Genomic DNA, 21,352 nt, shown 5'->3' on the forward strand with positions numbered 1-21,352 from the left:
TCACCGACATTACCCGCTCAATCCATATGTGCCAATCATGACTCTGAGCCCAAATATTTTCAATTTCTCAAGACTCGCTCCCCTCTTTAGATTCGCAGCATACCCATCGGGGAACATCAACCGAATTTTCACCCAGAATAGCATTTCCCTTATAGCTGGCTTTTCATGATTGAACCATGCCGTTGGCTTCGCTATGCTTTGCTTTCCTTTCCGTTGTCGCAAGTTTTGCAACGGTCTATCACATAGAGCCTCCAGGTCAATTCTAGCCTTAGGATTATCTTTTGACTTCCCCTCTATGCCGAACAATGTACCAAAAATGGCCTCCGCAATATTCTTTTCAGTGTGCATCATGTTAATGTTGTGTGGGCAAAGGAGGTCTTTGAAGTAAGGGAGATCCCATAAGCATGACTTGTGAGTCCAAGCGTGTTCCGTATTATACCCTTTGAAGTATCCTGGACGCAAAGGATCAGGCTCGAGAGCGTTTAACTGATCAAGGCTCCGTTGGCCTGTCAACGCAGCTGGTGCAGTGTTTTTGACAACTCTACCTTTGATGAAATTCTTCTTGTCTTTTCTGAACTTATGGTCAGGATCCAGGAATTGTCTATGCATGTCGAAGCAAGAATACTTGCGACTAGCCTTCAGCCAACGGAACTGAAGAGCTGCCTTGCATGTGGTGCACGGGAACCTTCCATGCACACACCAGCCAGCGAATAGCGCAAACGCCGGATAATCATGCGTCGAGTACATGTACCACACATGCATTTTGAAATTTGTTTTGGTAGCCGCGTCGTAGGTCTTGATCCCATTATCCCAGGCTTCTTGCAACTCATCCTTAAGCGGCTGCATGTACACATTCATATTCTTCCCCGGATAGTTGGGCCCTGGAATTATCAACGTCAGGAAAATGTTCTTTCTTTTCATAATCTCTCCGGGTGGAAATTTAGTGGAATGACAAATACATTCCAACAACTGTATAGTGCTACCATCATACCATACACATTGAACCCATCTGTGCTGATGGCAACTCTAGGTTGCCTTGGATCTTCCGATTTATCCTTATGTAATGCATCAAAGTGCCTCCACGCAAAACCATATGAAGTATGTACCAGCATCTTGTTCCCATCCGCATCTAGTTCGGTTCTTTTGCCCAATTTGTGCCATGTCATTTGTCTGGCCGTCTCTTCGACCATGAAAATACATTGAAGTCTTGGTACGATTGGCAGATATCGAAGAACACTAATGGGGATTTTGGTCTGATTCTTCTCACCCATGCCATTGTCTACCACAATATACCTGGAAGAATTGCAAATGGGGCAATAGTTCAAGGCCGCATACTCAAGCCTAAATAAGGCACATCCATTCTCACAGGCATGTATCTTCTCATAGGGCATCTTAAGTACACGGAGGATTTTCTCTGACTGGTACAGGTTTGCAGGCAGTACATGGCCTTTGGGTAGAAAGCGTCCAAATATCGTCATCATCGCGTCGTAGCATTCTCTACCTAGGTTGAATTGAGCCTTCATAGCCATTACTTGCACGATGGCATCCAGCTGACAAAGCTCAGGCTGCTCGTGGAGAGGACGTTTTGAAGACTCCAGCATTTCATAGAAGGCCTTTGGAGATTCCTCCATCTCATCGTCCAAATCATGAGCATCATCAAAGTCTTGCACCATGTCTTCAATCCCGGTACCATGCTCGTCGGTGCGACGATGCATCACCTCAGCTCTGGCACGTTGGTCAGACTCACCATGAAAAGTCCACACCGTATAATTAGGCGTAAAACCCCACTTCTGCAGGTGTTTACCCATTTCAAACTTTGTCTGCTTTTTCCAGTTGTCGCAGTTGGGACAGGGGCACCATGTTTTATGCTGGCCATTTGCAAATGCGGCTCTCACAAACCCCCTGGTTTTTGTTAACCATTCATGGGTCATGTCTTTCTGACTAGGGTGACCAGTGTACATCCAAGCACGATCACTCATGTTGCCTAGCTACCTATGGGGCACAAGAAATAAATATATAATTCATCATCTATATTCATATGCTAATCAAGTTTGTCAGTTTTATTACGTCCATGCAACCTACACTCTAATAGGTAAAGATAGGTCCTAATCCCACCCGAGTATGTGTAGACTGGGTTCGTTTTCCCATGCTCTGCTCCAGATGCGACGCGGAATTTCGGCAGCACCTCCCCGCTGTTCTCCTGATACACGTCTCGGCAATAAGCAGAGAGGATTTGTACCCGGAGAACAATAGGGGAGGCACTGACGAAATTCCGCATCGGATCCGGAGCACAACATATGGGAAAACAAACCCAATCTACACATACTCGGGCTGTCCATGGATAATGTTGGACAATTCGAAAGGATGGCGGTTATAAATATGCAAAGAAATGCATATTTATAGATGTCTCCCTTTCGAACGGGAGACACATACTGGTCACGCATACTCATGATTGAAGAAACCTATAGCTAGCAAGTTTCATCGGCACGAAGACCGGGACAGTGCAAATTAAGGGGGTAGGAGGAGAAGTCATTTGTGCTCACCAACAAATGCAAGGGCGGAGCTCGTCCAACGCACGTGGAGGTCGTCGAACAACTGCATATTGAAATTCACACGATCAACACAAATACGATGTTTTTATAATTAACATAATCGGAAAATATGTGACCTAACTCATAATTTACAAAATTATGACCCCGTGGGCCTCTAGAAGGCCGAAAAGCACCTTCTCGTTCAACAGAAGGCAGAAGAGGTGTCGGGGGTCGGGGCTTAGTGGCGTCGGGAGTCAGTGCCGTCGAGGGTCGGTGATGTCGGGTGTCGGTGGTTGGGAGTCGGGTTAAATGCGTCGATGGTCGGGGGTCAGTGTCATCGGGGGTCGAGGGTCACTAGCATCAGGGGTTGGGGTCTTTTCGATCAACAAGAGGCCAAAGAGGTGTCGGGGGCCCGAGGTTGGGGGTTAGTGGCGTCGGGGGTCGGGGGTACGGGGTCGGGGGTCGAGGGTTAGTGGCGTCGGGGGTCGGGGGTCGGGGGTCGGGAGTCGGTGGTTGGAGGTCGGGGGTCAGTGGTGTCGGGCGTCAGGAGTTGGGGGTCGACGGTCAGTGGTGTCGGGCGTCAGGGGTCGGGGGTCGGGAGTCGGGTGTCAGTGGTGTCGGGGGTCAGGGGTCGAGGGTCGGGGGTTGGTGGCATCAGGCGTCGAGGGTTGGTGGCGTCGGGCTTCGGGGGTCGAGAGTCGGGTGTCGGGGGTCAGTGGTGTCGGGTGTCGGGGGTCGGGAGTCGGGTGTCAGTGGCGTCGGGGGTCGGGGGTCGAGGGTCGGGGGTTGGTGGCATCGGGCCTCGGGGGTTGGTGGCGTCGGACGTCGGGGGTCATGGGCGGGGGGTCGGGGTCCTTTTCTTTCTTCTTCTCCTCTCTCCTCTTTTTCTTCTTCTTCTTGTATATTCCTTGTGACCTCACTCGGCCTCCATAACTCTAAATTTCTATTAACCCCCGTTACTAGAAATGGAAACTATCTAGAATCTAGTGTTTTTTTAGATTTTTGCTTTCCTCCTTGAAAGAAGAGACCACCATTGCAAAATCACAAAGAAGCAACCGATGCATATATCTCGGGATAACTTTCATTTCTTATATGTGCCACGGAATTTTCTATTTTCCAAATGTTGCGTCCATGACAAGGCGGGGCCGGGCCCACCTGTCATCGACATGGTGAGTGGCATGTATGTATGCTGTGGCAGCAGATTACTAAATTAATGGACAACACATCATCTTGGATTAATCACTTTTGCTTTGATATGATTTAATTAAGGTTAGTGGGAAGAAAGAAAAAGGCCTAGCTAGGAGACTGAATGATCTCTTGTTCTGATCAGAAAATGTACATCAACCTCAGATCCAAATGGACTCCCATGGTTCATGGATTCATCGTCTAAAGCTATCTAGAGTTAGGTACAAGGAAACTTCATTGTCAGATGCACTGGAATGAAAAAAAGAAAGAAAAAAATTGAACTCACCAGGGAAGTTGCCGCGGGAGGGGTGTGGCTGCGGGGAGGGGGTGGATACAGGGAGGGGTTTGGCCGCCGGGAGGGTTGTGGCCGCGGGGAGGGGGTGGCCGCAGGGAGGGGTCACCGGGAGGGGTGTGGCCCCGGGGAGGGGGTGGCCGCAGGGAGGGGTCGCCGCGGGGAGGGGTGTGGCCGCGGGGAGGGGGTGGCCGCAGGGATGGGCCGGGTTGGCCGCGGGGAGGGGGTCGCCGCGGGGAGGGGAGCGGCGCGGGGAGGGGGTCGCCGGTGGGAGCGAGGCGGTGCGGCGGTGGGGGCGAGTGACAGTGAGCGCGAGGGGAAGAGAGACAGTACAGTGGGGGGGGACAGAGAGAGACAGTGAGCGCGAGCGGGAGAAGACGACTGTTACACGGTTGGCCCCTTTGCCGTCCGCCCCCCGACGGCAAAGGCCCCAACGGCAGACGACAAAGGCCGACACACGGCAAAGCTAGCCTTCCGTCGGGCACGGCAGGCATGGGACCCACCCGTGCGCTTTGCCGTCTGCCCTTGGTCCCTTTGTCGTCCGCTGGCAGACGGCAAAGGGCCGACACATGGCAAATAGTATTTTTGCCATCTGTCAGCCCTTTGTCGTCCGCCTTGTGTCAACTAACGGCAAAGAGGTTCTTTGCCATCAGCCAGCAGACGACAAAGACATGGCTGATGGCAAAGAACTGGATTCTAGTAGTGTCACTATGCTAGTAAAACTCTAGACACTGCCCAAAGAAACTATGCTGCTACTGAAAAGGAATTTTTAGCAGTCGTGTTTGCATGTGAAAAGTGCAAGTCTTACATAGTTGATTCCAAAGTCCCTATTCACACTGATCACGCTTCTATTAAGTACCTCATGGAAAAGAAAGACGCTAAACCTAGACTTATCAGATGGGTTCTCTTGCTACAAGAATTTGATTTGCATGTTGTTGATAGGAAGGTTGCTGAGAACCCCGTAGCAGATAACTTGTCTAGGTTGGATAATGTTCTTGATGACCCACAACCTATTGATGATAGCTTTCCTGATGAGCGATTGAATGTCATCAATACTTCACGTAGTACACCGTGGTATGCTGATTTTGCAAATTATATCGTTGCCAAATATATACCACCTAGTTTCACATACCAGCAAAAGAAGAAATTCTTCTTTGATTTGAGACATTACTTTTGGGATGATCCTCACCTTTATAAGGAAGGAGTAGATGGTGTTATTAGACGTTGTGTACCTGAACATGAACAGGGACAGATCCTACAAAAGTGTCACTCCGAGGCTTACGGAGGACACCATGCGGGAGATAGAACTGCACACAAGGTATTGCAATCAGGTTTCTATTGGCCCACTCCCTTCAAGGATGCCCGTAAGTTTGTCTTGTCTTGTGACGAATGTCAAAGAATAGGTAATATCAGTAAACGTCAGGAAATGCCTATGAATTATTCACTTGTCATTGAACCATTTGATATTTGGGGTTTTGATTATATGGGACCTTTTCCAAAATCCAACTGGTATACTCATATCCTAGTTGCTGTTAATTACGTTACTAAGTGGGTAGAAGCTATCCCAACTAGTAGTGCTGATCACACACCTCTATCAGGATGCTTAAAGAAGTTATTTTCCCTAGATTTGGAGTCCCTAGATTTGGAGTCCCTAGATATCTAATGACTGATGGTGGTTCACATTTTATTCATGATGCTTTCCGTAAAACGCTTGCTAAGTATGATGTCAACCATAGAGTTGCATCTCCCTATCATCCTTAGTCTAGTGGTCAAGTAGAGCTAAGTAATAGAGAGATTAAACTAATTATGCAAAAGACTGTCAATAGGTCTAGGAAGAATTGGTCTAAGAAGCTCGATGATGCACTGTGGGCTTATAGAATTGCCTATAAGAATCCCATGGGCATGTCTCTGTACAAAATGGTTTACGGTAAAGCTTGTCATTTACCTCTTGAGCTAGAGCATAAGGCTTATTGGGCAATCAAAGAGCTCAACTTTGATTTCAAACTTGCTGGTGAGAAGAGGTTATTTGATATTAGCTCACTTGATGAATGGAGAGCTCAGGCATATGAAAATGCCAAGTTGTTCAAAGAAAAGATTAAGAGGTGGCATGATAAGAGGATACAAAAACATGAGTTCAATGTAGGTGATTATGTCTTGCTATATAATTCTCGTTTAAGATTTTTTGCACGCAAGCTTCTCTCTAAATGGGAAGGTCCTTACATTATTGAGGAAGTATATCGTTCCGTTCCAATCAAGATCAACAACACGGAAGGTAATTTTCCGAGAGTGGTAAATGGGAAAAGAATCAAGCATTATATCTCATGTACTCCCATAAATGTTGAAAGCAATATTATTAATACCATAACTCTGGAGGAGTACATAAGGGATATTTATCAGCCTATTTCAGACTCCGAAAACGAAGAGGTATGTGATTTGGTAAGTAAACTGACTCCAAATTCCAGTAGGAAATTTTCTCCGTTTTGTAATTTTTAGAAAATTAGACAAATTTAAAGTAGTCCGGAAAGCGCACGAGGAGGCGACAAGCCTGCCAGGCGCGGACACCCCCTGGCCGCGCCTAGGGCGCTTGTGACCACCTCGTGTGCCTCCCGGACTCCATTTTCTTGCGGAGTACTCTTTCTGGTCGGAAAAAAATCATTATATATTCTCCCGAAAGGTCTGACCCTCGTAGCATGCAAATTTCCTCTGTTTTCGTTTCGAGCCTGTTTCTGCCACAGATTTAGAGCAAGATGTCGTCTCAGGAATCTGTAGGGGAGAACGATCTCCCTCAAGTCTATGAAGAGGTAAATGCTGATCTGAAAAGAATGGAGGTCATGGAGGCCAAGGAAAGGCTACCTAACGAAACTAAGGGCAAAAGTAAGGAGAAGAATCCGGCGTTGGACGAAGGGCAATCTGTGCTCAACAAGGAAGAAGCTGAGGAAGAGGATTTTCTTCAACCTTACCTCCACCTTTGACCTCCATCCCTGATCGAGCTCTTGAGGTATGTGAAATAACTCGTGTTCGTAATACTTATCTCACTCGTGAAATTGTTTTGCTGGAGAAACATATCGCAAAGCTCCAAGGTATAAATCATAGATTGATGGCCCTCTTGGAATCAAAATACAAAACAACTCCACCACCATCACCTCCGAAGGAAGACAACAAAGCACGGGTATGGGCAATCCTCTTGGCTTGTGCCAAGCTTGGGGGAGTTTCCCCGGTATCGTATCACCATCACATCTTTTGCTTTTACCTTTTCTTAGTTCGATCCTTTTTGGTTTTATCTTTCTCTAGTATATTAAAGTCCTTAGTATTTTAGGCTTGAGTTTTGCTTTGTGTTACCCCCAATGTATTCGAGTTCGTGAGTCATATAATAAAGATTGTTTTAGTTCAGGGACTTGCTTCATGCCATGATCTGAAAGAAAAGAATGATAAAAGAACAAGAGCATGAAAGATCATATAATGATCTTATGGGAAGTGATGGCTTCACATATAAAAAGAATGTTGATTGAAACTTGTTGTGGGTGGACAAACGTAGACCTTGGTCATTGCTGCAATTAATAGGAAGTAATAGAGGAGGAGAGGTTCACATATAAATATATCATCTTGGACACCATCTATGATTTGAACACTCACTAAACTATTACATGCTTAGATGTAGATGTTGGACAAGGAATACGACATAATGAATTATGTTTGCTTGGTTCCGAACAATGTTATATGATTAGGGATCCCTTAGCATGTGACGCTTGCTTCCACCTCATATCAGCCAAAACTTCCGCACTAAGTAGAGATACTACTTGTGCATCCATAAACTTTCAACCCAGTTTTGCCATGAGAGTCCACCATACCTACCTATGGATTGAATAAGATCCCTTAAGTAAGTTTTCATCGGTGCAAGCAATAAAAATTTCTCCCTAAATATGTATGTTTTGTTACTGTGTGGAACATAAGATTTGTACGAACCAGTGATGAAGAAGGCATAAAAGCGACAGACTGCATAATAAAGTTTTGTATCACACGAGGCAATATAAAGTGACGTTCCTTCACACTACGAGGTCGCGCATCCAACCCCCAAAAGTGCATGACAACCTCTGCTTCCCTCTGCGAAGGGCCTATCTTGTACCTTTACTTTTTTCCCTTGAAAGAGTCATGGTGATCTACACCAATTCCTTATTTCGCCTTTATCTTGGCTAACGTCATATTCTAGGGAAAGATCTATGTTCATATGTCAACTTCGAAGTAACTATTCATGAATTATTATTGTTGACATTACCCTTGAGGTAAACAGTTGGGAGGCGAAACTATAAGCCCCTATTTTCTCTGTGTCCGACTGAAACTTTGATCTCATGAGTACCACGTGAGTTGTAGCAATTGCAGGAGACAAAAAGATGATTGAGTATGTGGATTTGCTTTACAAGCTCTTATTTGACTCTTTCCGATGTTATGATAAATTGCAATTGCTTCAATGACTAAAGGCTATTGGTTGTTAATTCTCAATAAGGTTCTTGATCCTTACTTTATTTTGTGAAGGAATTATCACTTTAGCATGAGAGATTATATGATGATATTGCTGTTCTGATTATCATCATGATGCCTACATGTCCGTATTTAGTTTTGTCGACACCTCTCTCTCTAAACATGTGGGCATGTTTATTGATCCCGGTTTCCGCCTGAGGACAAGCGAGGCCTAAGCTTGGGGGAGTTGATACGTACATTTTGCATCATGCTTTCATGTTGATGTTTATCGCTTTATGGGCTGTTATTACACTTCACGGTACAATACTTATGCCTTTTCTCTCTTATTTTGCAAGGTTTACTTGAAGAGGGAGAATGCCGGCAGCTGGAATTCTGGTCTGAAAAGGGAGAAAGTTTGAGATACCTATTCTGCGCAACTCCAAAAGCCGTGAAAATCAACGAGGAATTATTTTGGAATTTATAAAAAATACTGGGCCGAAGAAGTACCACAGCGGAGCCACCAGGAGGCCACAAGCCTTCTAGGCGCGGCCTACCCCCTGGCCACGCCTAGGGGCTTGTGGGCTCCCTATTGGCCCTATGGCTCCCCTCTTTTGCTATAAGAAGGGTTTCGTTCCAGAAAAAATCAAGAGGAGGCTTTCGGGAGGAATCGCCGCCCCCATGAGGCGGAACTTGAGAAGAACTAATCTAGAGCTTCGGCAGGCTCGTCTTGCCGGGGAAATTTCCCTCCCGGAAGGGGAAATCGTCGCCATCGTCATCACCAACACTCCTCTTATTGGAGGGGACTCATCACCATCAACATCTTCATCTGCACCATCTCATCTCCAAACCCTAGTTCATCTCTTGTAACCAGTCTCCGTCTCGCGACTCCGATTGGTACTTGTAAGGTTGCTAGTAGTGTTAATTACTCTTTGTAGTTGATGCTAGTTGGATCACTCGGTGGAAGATTATATGTTCAGATCCTTGATGCTATTCAATACCTCTCTGGTCATGAATATGATTATGCTTTGTGAGTGGTCACTTTTGTTCCTGAGGACATGGGATAAGTCATGCTATAAGTAGTCATGTGAATTTGGTATTCGTTGGATATTTTGATGCGTTGTATGTTGTTTTTCCTCTAGTGGTGTTATGTGAACGTCGACTACATAACACTTCACCATTATTTGGGACTAGAGGAAGGCATTGGGAAGTAGTAAGTAGATGATGGGTTGCTAGAGTGACAGAAGCTTAAACCCTAGTTTATGCGTTGCTTCGTAAGGGGCTGATTTGGATCCACTAGTTTAATGCTATGGTTAGACTTTGTCTTAATTATTCTTTCATAGTTGCGGATGCTTGGGATAGGGGTTAATCATAAGGGGGATGTTTGTCCAAGTAAGGGCAGCACCCAAGCACTAGTCCACCCACATATCAAACTATCAAATTAGCGAACGCGAATCGTATGAACATGATGAAAACTAGCTTGACAGAAATTCCCATGTGTCCTCGGGAGCGCTTTACCTCCTATAATAGTTTGTCCAGGCTTATCCCTTGCTACAAAAGGGATTGGGCCACTTTGCTGCACCTTTGCTACTTGTCACTTGCTACTTGCTACGAATCATCTTACCACACAACTATCTCTTACCGATAATTTTAGTGCTTGCAGAGAATACCTTGCTGAAAACCACTTGTCAGATCCCTTTGCTCCTCGTTGGGTTCGACACTCTTACTTATCAAAAGGACTACAATAGATCCCCTACACTTGTGGGTCATAAATCATCCAAATACTTAGGGCAGTTGCGCTTCCAGTGACCCAGTCCCTTGCAATAATAACACTCTGTTTCAGGCTTAGGTCCAGCCTTGGGTTTCTTCGTTGGATTGGCAACAGGCTTGCCTCTCTTCTTGGAGTTAGCCTTCTTGCCTTTGCCGTTTCTCTTGGAACCAGTGGTCTTATTGACCATCAACACTTGATGCTCTTTCCGGAGTTCTGACTCTGCGACTTTCAGCATCGCGAATAACTCGTCGGGTGACTTGTTCATCCCTTGCATGTTATAGTTCAAAACAAAGCTCTTATAGTTAGGTGGTAGTGATTGAAGAATTCTGTCAGTGATATCCGCTTGCGGGAGTTCAATTCCCAACTCAGCAAGACGGTTTGAGTACCCAGACATTTTGAGCACATGTTCACTGACAGACGAATTCTCCTCCATCTTGCAAGCATAGAATTTATCGGAGGTCTCACACCTCTCGATCCGGGCGTTCTTTTGAAAGATAAACTTCAACTCCTGGAACATCTCATATGCTCCATGATGCTCAAAGCGACATTGAAGTCCCGGCTCTAAGCCATACAAGACCGCACATTGAACTACTGAGTAGTCCTACTTACGTGTTAACCAAGCGTTCAAAACATCTTGGCTAGACGTAGCGGGTGATTCATCTCCTAGCGCAGCATTAAGGACATAATCCTTCTTCCCAGCTTGCAGGAGCAGCTTTAGATTATGAGCCCAATCTACAAAGTTGCTTCCATCATCTTTCGACTTAGCTTTCTCTAGGAACGTATTAAAATTCAGGGTTGCTACTGCGTGAGCCATTGATCTGTGGACTTAGGCTATGTATATGATAATTAGAGTGTAACTAATCAAATTACTGATAAACTCCGACTCAAAAAGTACATCTATCTAGTCATTTGTGTGGTACATGATCCAGATTCACTAACTCAAGTCCGATCATCATGTGAGTTGAGAATAGTTTCAGTGGTAAGCCTCTCTATGCTAATCATATCAACTATACGATTCATGCTTGACCTTTCGGTCTCATGTGTTCCGAGGCCATGTCTGCACATGCTAGGCTCGTCAAGTTTAACCCGAGTGTTCCGCGTGTGCAACTGTTTTGCACCCGTTGTTTGTGAATGTTGAGTCTATCACACCCGATCATCACGTGGTGTCTCGAAACGACGAACTGTCGCAACGGTGCATAGTCGGGGAGAACACAATTTCATCTTCAAATTTTAGTGAGAGATCACCTTATAATGCTACCATCGTTCTAAGCAAAATAAGGTGCATAAAAAGAATTAACATCACATGCAATTCATAAGTGACATGATATGGCCACCATCTTGTGCTTCTTGGTCTCCATCACCAAAGCACCGACATGATCTTCTTGTCACCGGGGCCACACCATCATCTCCATGATCGTGCTGCCATCGAGGATGTCATTCTATCTATGCTATTACTACTAAAGCAACAACCTAGCAATATAGTAAACGCATCTGCAAACACAACCGTTAGTTTAAAGACAACCCTAGGCTCGTGCCGGTTGTCGTAGCATCGACATGCAAGTCGATATTAACTATTACAACATGCTCATCTCATACATCCAATATATCACATCACATCATTGGCCATATCATATCACAAGCATACCTTGCAAAAACAAGTTAGACGTCCTCTAATTTGTTGTTGTAAGTTTTACGTGGCTGCTAAGGGTATCTAGTATGCTCGCATCTTACTTACGCAAAAACCACAACGGAGATGTGCAAATTGCTATTTAACCTCTCTCCAAGGACCGCCTCGGTCAAGACCAATTCAACTAAAGTTGAAGAAACAGGCACCCTCCAGTCATCTTTATGCAACAAGTTGCATGCTAGTCGATGAAACCACTCTCTAGTAAGCGTATGAGTAATGTCGGTCCGGGCCGCTTCAATCCAACAACACTGCCGAATCGAGAAAAGACTAAGGAGGGCAGCAAATCAAACATCAATGTCCACAAAACCTTTTGTGTTCTACTCGAGATAACATCTATGCATGAACCTAGCTCATGATGCCACTGATGGGGAACGTTGCATGGGAAACAAAAAATTTCCTACGCACACGAAGACATATAGATTAGATCACAAGAAGAGATACATCTACGAGAGGAGATTAGATCTACGTACCCTTGTAGATCACTAAGCGGGAAGCATTAAGAAATGCGGTTGATGTAGTGGTACAACTTCGTGTTTCAAATCACCGTCGTCCCACGATCCATCCCACGATCCGTTCCGATCTAGCGCCGAATGGATGGCACCTCCGCGTTCAACACACGTACATCTCGATGACGATCTCGGCCTTCTTGATCCAGCAAGAGAGACGGAGAAGTAGATGAGTTCTCCGGCAGCATGACGGTGCTCACGTCGTGGTGATGATCTACTCCCGCGGGGCTCAGCCTGAGCTCTGCAGAAATACGATCTAGAGGCAAAACTATGTGGAATAGGTTTGAGTTGCACGTGGCAAAGTTGTGTCTCAGAAAACCTAAAACCACTAGTACATATAGGAGGAGGGGAGGGGCTAGCCTTGGGGCTCAAGGGCCCAAAGGGTGCACCGGCCGAAGGGATTGGAGGAGTCCTCCTCCAATTAGGTTTGGGGAAGGAAGAGTCCTCCTCTTCCTTCCCACCTCCCTCTTTCCTTTTTTTCTTCTTCTTTCCTTTGGTATTTTCCCTTGTGGCACCATGTACCTATTGGGCTGACCTCACCAGCCCACTAAGGGCTGGTGCGCCACCCTAGGGTCACTGGGCTCACTCCCGGGTGGGTGGGCCCCTCCCGGTGAATACCCGGAACCCATTCGTCACTCCCGGTACACTGCCGGAAATACCCGAAACTTTCCGGTGACCAGATGAAACCATCCTATATATCAATCTTCTTTTACGGACCATTCCGGAAACCCTCGTGACGTCCGTGATCTCATCCGGGACTCCGAACAACATTTGGTAACCACACATATAACTCAACTATACAAAAACATCATCGAACTTTAAGTGTGCAGACCCTGCGGGTTCGAGAACTACGTACACATGACCCGAGACACTCCTCGGTCAATATCCAATAGCGGGGCCTGGATGCCCATATTGGATCCTACATATTCTCCGAAGATCTTATCGGTTGAACGTTAGTGCCAAGGATCCATATAATCCCGTATGTCATTCCCTTTGTCCTTCGGTATGTTACTTGCCTGAGGTTCGATCGTCGGTATCCGCATACCTATTTCAATCTCCTTAATGGCAAGCCTCTTTACTCATTCTGTAATACAATATCCCGTGACTTACACTTAGTCACATTGCTCGCAAGGCTTGTTTGTGATGTTGTATTACCGAGTGGGCCCCGAGATACCTTTCCGCCACACGGAGTGACAAATCCCTGTCTTGATCCATACTAACTCAACGGACACCTTTGGAGATACCTGTAGAGCACCTTTATAGTCACCCAGTTACGTTCCGACGTTTGATATACACAAGGTATTCCTCTCGTGCCAGTGAGTTATATGATCTCATGGTCATAGGACTAAATACTTGACACACAGAAAACAATAGCAACAAAATGGCACGATCACATGCTACGTTCATAGTTTGGGTCTAGTCCATCACATGATTCTCCTAATGATGTGATCCTGTTATCAAGTGAAAACACCTTGCATATAGTCAGAAAACCTTGACTATCATTGATCAACTGGCTAACCAACTAGAGGCTTGCTAGGGACATTGTTTTGTCTATGTATCCACACATGTATCTATGTTTTCATTCAATACAATTATAGCATGGATAAACGATTATATTGAAACAGGAAATATAATAATAACTATTTTATCATTGCCTCTAGGGCATATTTCGAACAGGTGGACACTCCCGGTGGACCCCCGATACCCTTTCGGTGGTCCCGGTACAATACCGATAAACACAGAAACCTTTCCGGTGACCGAAACTGGACTTCCCATATATAAATCTTCACATCTGGACTATTCCGGAACTCCTCGTGATGTTCGGGATCTCATCCGGGACTCCAAACAACTTTCAGTAAAAACATATACAATTCCCATTACAACTCTAGCATCACCGAACCTTAAGTGTGTAGACCCTCGGGTTTGGGAACCATGCAGACATGACCAAGACACCTCTCCTGCCAATAACCAACAGTGGGATTTGGATACCCATATTGGCTCCCACATGTTCCACGATGATCTCATCGAATGAACCACGATGTCAAGTATTCACTCAATCCCTTATACAATTCCGTTTATGTATCGGTATGATACTTGCTCGAGATTTGATCATTGGTATCCTTGTACCTTGTTCAATCTCGTTACCGACATGTCTTTTTACTCGTTCCGTAACACATGATCCTGCGGCTAACTCCTTAGTCACATTGAGCTCATTATGATGATGTATTACCGAGTGGGCCCACAGATAGCTCTCCATCACACGGAGTGACAAATCTTAGTCTCGATTCGTACCAACCCTGTAGTGCACCTCTATAATCACCCAGTTACGTTGTGACGTTTGATACACCCAAAGCATTCCTACGGTGTCCGGGAGTTGCACAATCTCATGGTCTAAGGAAATCATACTTGCCATTATAAAAGCTCTAGCAGACGAACTACATGATCTTGTGCTATGCTTAGGATTGGGTCTCGTCCATCACATCATTCTACTCATGATGTAATCCCGTTATCGGCGACATCCAATGTCCATGACCAGGAAACCATGGCCATCTATTGATCAACGAGCTAGTCAACTATAGGCTCACTAGGTACATGTTGTGATCTATGTATTCACACATGTATTATGGTTTCCGGTTAAGACAATTATAGCATGAACCATAGACAATTATCATGAACAAGGAAATATAATAACAACCATTTTATTATTGCCTCTAGGGCATATTTCCAACAGTCTCCCACTTGCACTAGAGTCAATACTCTAGTTACATTGTGATGAATCGAACGCCCATAGAGTTCTGGTGTTGATCATGTTTCGCTCGTGCAAGTGGTTTAGTCAACGGATCTGCAACATTCAGATCCGTATGTACTTTACGAATATTTATATCTCCATTCTGAATGTATCTACAAATGGAGTTGAAGCGGCGCTTGATGTGCTTGGTCTTCTTGTGAAATCTGGGCTCCTTGGCAATGGAAATAGCTCAAGTGTTGTCACAGAGGAGAGTCATCGGGCCCAACGCCCTGGGAATCACTCCAAGGTTGGTGATGAACTCCTTCATCCAGACTCCTACCTGCGCTGCTTCCAAAGCAGCTATGTAGTCCGCTTCACATGATGCCGCCATGATGCTTTGTTTGCAACTGCACCAGCTAATTGCCCAACCATTCAAAATATACACGTATCTGGTTTGTGACTTTGAGTCATCCGGATATGTGTGGAAGCTAGTATCGACGTAATCCTTTACGACGAGCTCTTCGGCACCTCCATAAACGAGAAACATATCTTTAGTCCTTTTCAGGTACTTAAGGATATTCTTGACCGCTGCATAGTGACCCGCTCCGGGATCACTTTGGTACCTCCCTACCAAACTTATGGCAAGGTTCACATCAGGTTTGGTACACAGCATGACATACATAATAGAGCCTATGGCTGAAGCATAGCGGATGATACTCATCTTTTCTCTATCTTCTGTCGTGGTCGGGCATTGAGCTGTGCTCAATCTCACACCATGCAATACACGCAAGAACCCCTTCTTGGACTTATCCATATTGAACTTGTTCAATATCTTGACAAGGTATGTTCTTTGTGAAAGACCAATGAGGCGTCTCGATCTATCTCTATAGATCTTGATGCCCAATATGTAAGCAGCTTCTCCAAGGTCCTTCATTGAAAAACACTAATTCAAATAGGACTTTATGCTTTCCAAAAGTTCTATATCATTTCCCATCAACAATATGTCATCCACATATAATATGAGAAATTCTACAGAGCTCCCACTCACTTTCTTGTAAATACATGCTTCTCCATAAGTCTGTACAAACCCAAACGCTTTGATCACCTCATCAAACCGAATGTTCCAACTCCGAGATGCTTGCACCAGCCCATAGATGCAGCGCTGGAGCTCGCATACCTTGTTAGCATTTTTAGGATCGACAAAACCTTACGGCTACATCATATACAATTCTTTCTTAAGAAAACCGTTAAGGAATGCCGTTTTGACGTCCATTTGCCAGATCTCATAATCATAGAATGCGGCACCTGCTAACATGATTCAGACGGACTTCATCATCGCTACAGGTGAGAAAGTCTCATCGTAGTCAACTCCTTGAACTTGTCGATAACCCTTAGCGACAAGTCGAGCCTTATAGATGGTCACATTACCATCCGCGTCAGTCTTCTTAAAGATCCATTTATTTTATGGTTCGCCGATCATCGGGCAAGTCCACCAAAGTCCATACTTTGTTCTCATACATGGATCCTATCTCGGATTTCATGGCTTCAAACCATTTGTTGGAATCCGGGCCCGCCATCGCTTCTTCATAGTTCGAAGGTTCACTGTTATCTAACAACATGATTTCTAGGAGAGGGTTGCAGTGCCACTCTGGTGCGGAACGTGTCCTTGTTGACCTACAGAGTTCAGTAGTAACTTGATCTGAAGTTTCATGATCATCATCATGAACTTCCTCTCCAGTCAGTGCAGGCACCCTAGAAACAGTTTCTTGCATTGCGCTACTTTCTGGTTCGAGTGGGGGTACAATTAGCTCATCAAGTTCTACTTTCCTCGCACTCACTTCTTTTGAGAGAAACTCTTTCTCTAGAAAGGATCCATTCTTGACAACAAAGATCTTGCCTTCGGATCTAAGATGGAAGGTATACCCAATAGTTTCCTTAGGGGTCCTATGAAGACGCATTTTCTGATTTGGGTTCGAGCTTTTCAGGTTGAAGTTTCTTGACATAAGAATCGCATCCCCAAACTTTCAGAAATGACAACTTAGGTTTCTTCCCAAACCATAATTCATACGGTGTCGTCTCAACTGATTTAGACGGTGCCTTATTTAAATTGAATGCGACAGTCTCCAATGCACATCCCCAAAATGATAGCGGTAAATCAGTAAGATACATCATAGGTCGCACCATATCCAATAGTGCGATTACAACTTTCAGACACACCGTTACGCTGAGGTGTAGCAGGCGGCTTGAGTTGTGAAACAATTCCACATTTCCTTACGCACGTGCCAAACTCGTTACTCAAATATTCTCCTCCATGATTAGATCGTAAGAACTTTATTTCCTTGTCACGTTGATTCTCTACCTCACTCTGAAATTCCTAGAACTTTTCAAAGGTCTCAGACTTGTGTTTCATTAAGTAGACATACCCATATCTGCTTAAGTCATCAGTGAGGGTGAGAAGATAACGATAGGCACTTCGAGCCTCTACGCTCATTGGACCGCATACATCTATATGTATTATTTCCAACAAGTTGGTTGCTCGCCCCATTGTTCCGTAGAATGGAGTCTTAGTCATCTTTCCCATGAGGCATGGTTCGCACGTGTCAAATGATTCAAAATCAAGAGACTCCAAAAGTCCATCTGTATGGAGTTTCTTCATGCGTTTGACACCGATATGACCAAGGCGGCCGTGCCACAAGTATGTGGGACTATCATTATCAACCTTACATCTTTTGGTACTCGCACTATGAATATGTGTAACATCACGTTCGTGATTCATTAAGAATAAACCATTGACAAGCGGGACATGACCATAAAACAACTATCTCATATAAATAGAACAACCATCATTCTCAGATTTAAATGAGTAGCCATCTTGAACCAAACGAGATACCGATACAATATTCATGCTCAAAGCTAGTACCAAACAACAATTATTGAGCTTTAAAACTAATCCTCAAGGTAGATGTAGAGGTAGAGTGCCAACGGCGATCACATCGACCTTGGAACCATTCCCGACGCGCATTGTCACCTCGTCCTTCGCCAGTCTCCACTTATTCCGCAACTCCTGTTTGGAGTTACAAATGTGAGCAACTACACCGGTATCAAATACCCAGGAGCTACTATGAGCGCTGGTAAGGTACACATCAATAACATGTATATCATATATACCTTTGACGTTGCCGGCCTTCTTATCCGCTAAGTACTTGGGGCAGTTCCGCTTCGAGTGACTGTTTCCCTTGCAATAATAGCACTTAATCTCAGGCTTGGGTCCATTCTTAGGCTTCTTCCTGGCAACTGGTTTACCGGGCACGACAACTGCTTTGCCGTCCTTCTAAAAGTTGTTCTTACCCTTGAGTTTCTTGAAACTAGTGCTCTTATTCACCATCAACACTAGATGTTCCTTTTTGATTTCCACCTCCTTCGCCGACTTCAGCATCGAATACAACTCGGGAATGGACTTCTCCATCCATTGCATGTTGTAGTTCATCAAAAAGCTCTTGTAGCTAGGTAGAAGCGACTTGAGGACGATACGTCTCCATCGTATCTACTTTTCCAAACTCTTTTTCCCTTGTTTTGGACTCTAATTTGCATGATTTGAATGGAACTAACCCGGACCGACGCTGTTTTCAGCCGAATTGCCATGGTGTTGTTTTTGTGCAGAAATGAAAGTTCTCGGAACGTCCTAAAAATTTACGGAGAATTTTTATGGAAAATATGAATAAATACATGCGCAAAGATCCACTGGAGGGGATGTGCCAGTGGGCCACATGACCTGTTGCCGCGGCCACCCCCTGGTCACGGCAACCAAGCTTGTTGGGCCCACGTGGCTCTGCCGCCCCCAAACTCAGCTCTATAAATTCACTTTCGCCCAGAAAAAAAACAAAAGAGAAGATTTCGTCGCGTTTGCGATACGGAGGCGCCGCCACATCCTGTTCTTCATCTGGAGGACAGATCTGGAGTCTGTTTGGGACTCCGGAGAGGGGAAATCATCGCCATCGTCATCATCAACCTTCTTCCCTCTCCAATTCAATGAAGCTCTTCATCGTTCGTGAGTAATGTATTCGTAGGCTCGCTGGGCGGTGATGAATAGGATGAGATCTATCATGTAATCGAGTTAGTTTTGACGGGGATTGATCCCTAGTATCCACTATGTTCTGAGATTGATGTTTCTACTACTTTGCCATGCTTAATGCTTGTTACTAGGGCCCGAGTGCCTTGATTTCAGATCTGAAGTTATTAGGTTGTCACCAATAGATGTGTGTTTTAGATCCGATCTTGCAAGTTGTAGTTACCTAGTATGTGTTATGACCCGACAACCCCGGAGTGACAATAACCGGAACCACTCCCGATGATGACCATAGTTTGAGGAGTTCATGTGTTCACCAAGTGCTAATGCGTTGTTCCAGTTCTTTATTAAAAGGATAACCTTAATATCCTGCAGTATCCTTTTGGGCCCCGCTGCCACGGGAGGGATGGATAATAGATGTCATGCAAGTTCTTTTCCCTAAGCACGTATGACTACACACGGAATGCATGCCTACATCACATTGACGAACGGGAGCTAGCCACATATATCTCCGTGTTATAACTATTGCATGATGAATGTCATCCAAACGAATCACCAACCCATTGCCTACGAGTTTGTCCCACTTCTGCTGTTACTTGTTTTGCACTGCTGCTGTTACTTGTTTTGCTCTGCTGCTGTTACTTGTTTTGTTGTGCTACTATTACTACTGTTGCTACTTGCTACTATTGCTACTTGCTACCGCTGTCACTACTGCTGTTCCTTGCCACTGTTGTTACTCGTTACACTCCTGCTACCTGCTACAATTCTGGTTTGCTCGGCGTTGACGGGAAAAGACAATTTCCATCAATGGGCAACTTCTGGCGCCATTGATATGACAGTTAGGAATAGTCTGCCGTCAACAGATCGTTTCTGACACCGTTGTTATCATCCTACTTTGCTGCTGATACTTTGCTTTGCAGATACTAATCTTTCAGATGTGGTTGAATCTGACACATTCAGCTGCTAATACTCGAGAGTATTCTCTCACCTCCTGACTAGCGTACCAACAAATTTGGGTCGAATACTCTACCCTCGAAAACTGCCGCGAACCCAAGCGCCGGTGGGCCATTGCAAGACAATTGCTAATTGTTGAGCAACTGGGAGCAGTTCTGGCTCTATTGTCGCGAAGGCATCAAGTCAGGGACTCGTCAACAACATTCTTCTAGTGTCCTTGCCGGGGACTACCATTAGCAACATTTTTCTGGCGCCGTTGCTGGGGAAGGATAGCTATATTTTCTAAGTCACTTGGGATTTATATCTGCTGATCACTATGAAGAATCTGAAAGATCCAAGGACTAAAGTCTTTCCCTCAACTACGAGGGGAGGTAAGGAACTGCCATCTAGCTCTGCACTTGATTCACCTTCAGTTATGAGTAAGTTTGTGACATCACCTCCTGCTAGAAATCTTGATATGTCGGATGTGCTTGATGATGCTTATGATGCTACTATGCCTGATACTGCTAGAGATGCTATGCCTGATACTGCTATCCATGATGCTATGCTTGATACTGCCTTGCCTGATGATGCTAGAGATGCTACTATGCTTGATGATGCTATGCTTGATACTGCTATAGATACTACTTTGCCTCATATGCCACTAGGGGTATTCCTTGATGCTCATATTGCTAGAGTTATTGCCATTGCTCGTGATGCTTCTGAACTGTCGATACTATTGAGATAGAACCTGCTTTTGCTCCTGCTAGATCTAGCTCTCCTAGATATGAATTGCCTGATATACCTGAGGTTTATTTTATGGAGGGAGAGATACCTCAGGATTTTCTTGCGTGTATGGATGCCTATGACGCTGAGAAATTACTTCTCAAGTGGAAGGAAAAATCTCTGAAAGTTAGGATGAAATACGACCCGAAGTTTTCCACTTCACCTATCTTTATCACCGATGAGGATTATGAATTCTCTGTCGACCCTGAGATAATCTCTCTAGTTGAATCTGATCCTTTCCACAGTTATGAGTCTGATACGGTCGTAGCCCATCTTACCAAACTACACGATAGAGACACCCTTTTCACTAGTGAGGAGAAGATACGCTACTACTATATCCTTAAGCTGTTTCCTTTCTCTCTAAAGGATGACCATAAAGCCTGGTTCACTTCTCTTGCTCCTGGATGTGTGAGTA

The sequence above is a fragment of the Hordeum vulgare genome, chromosome 1H (genome assembly GCF_904849725.1).
Source record: "Hordeum vulgare subsp. vulgare chromosome 1H, MorexV3_pseudomolecules_assembly, whole genome shotgun sequence".
Taxonomy (NCBI): Eukaryota; Viridiplantae; Streptophyta; class Magnoliopsida; order Poales; family Poaceae; genus Hordeum; species Hordeum vulgare.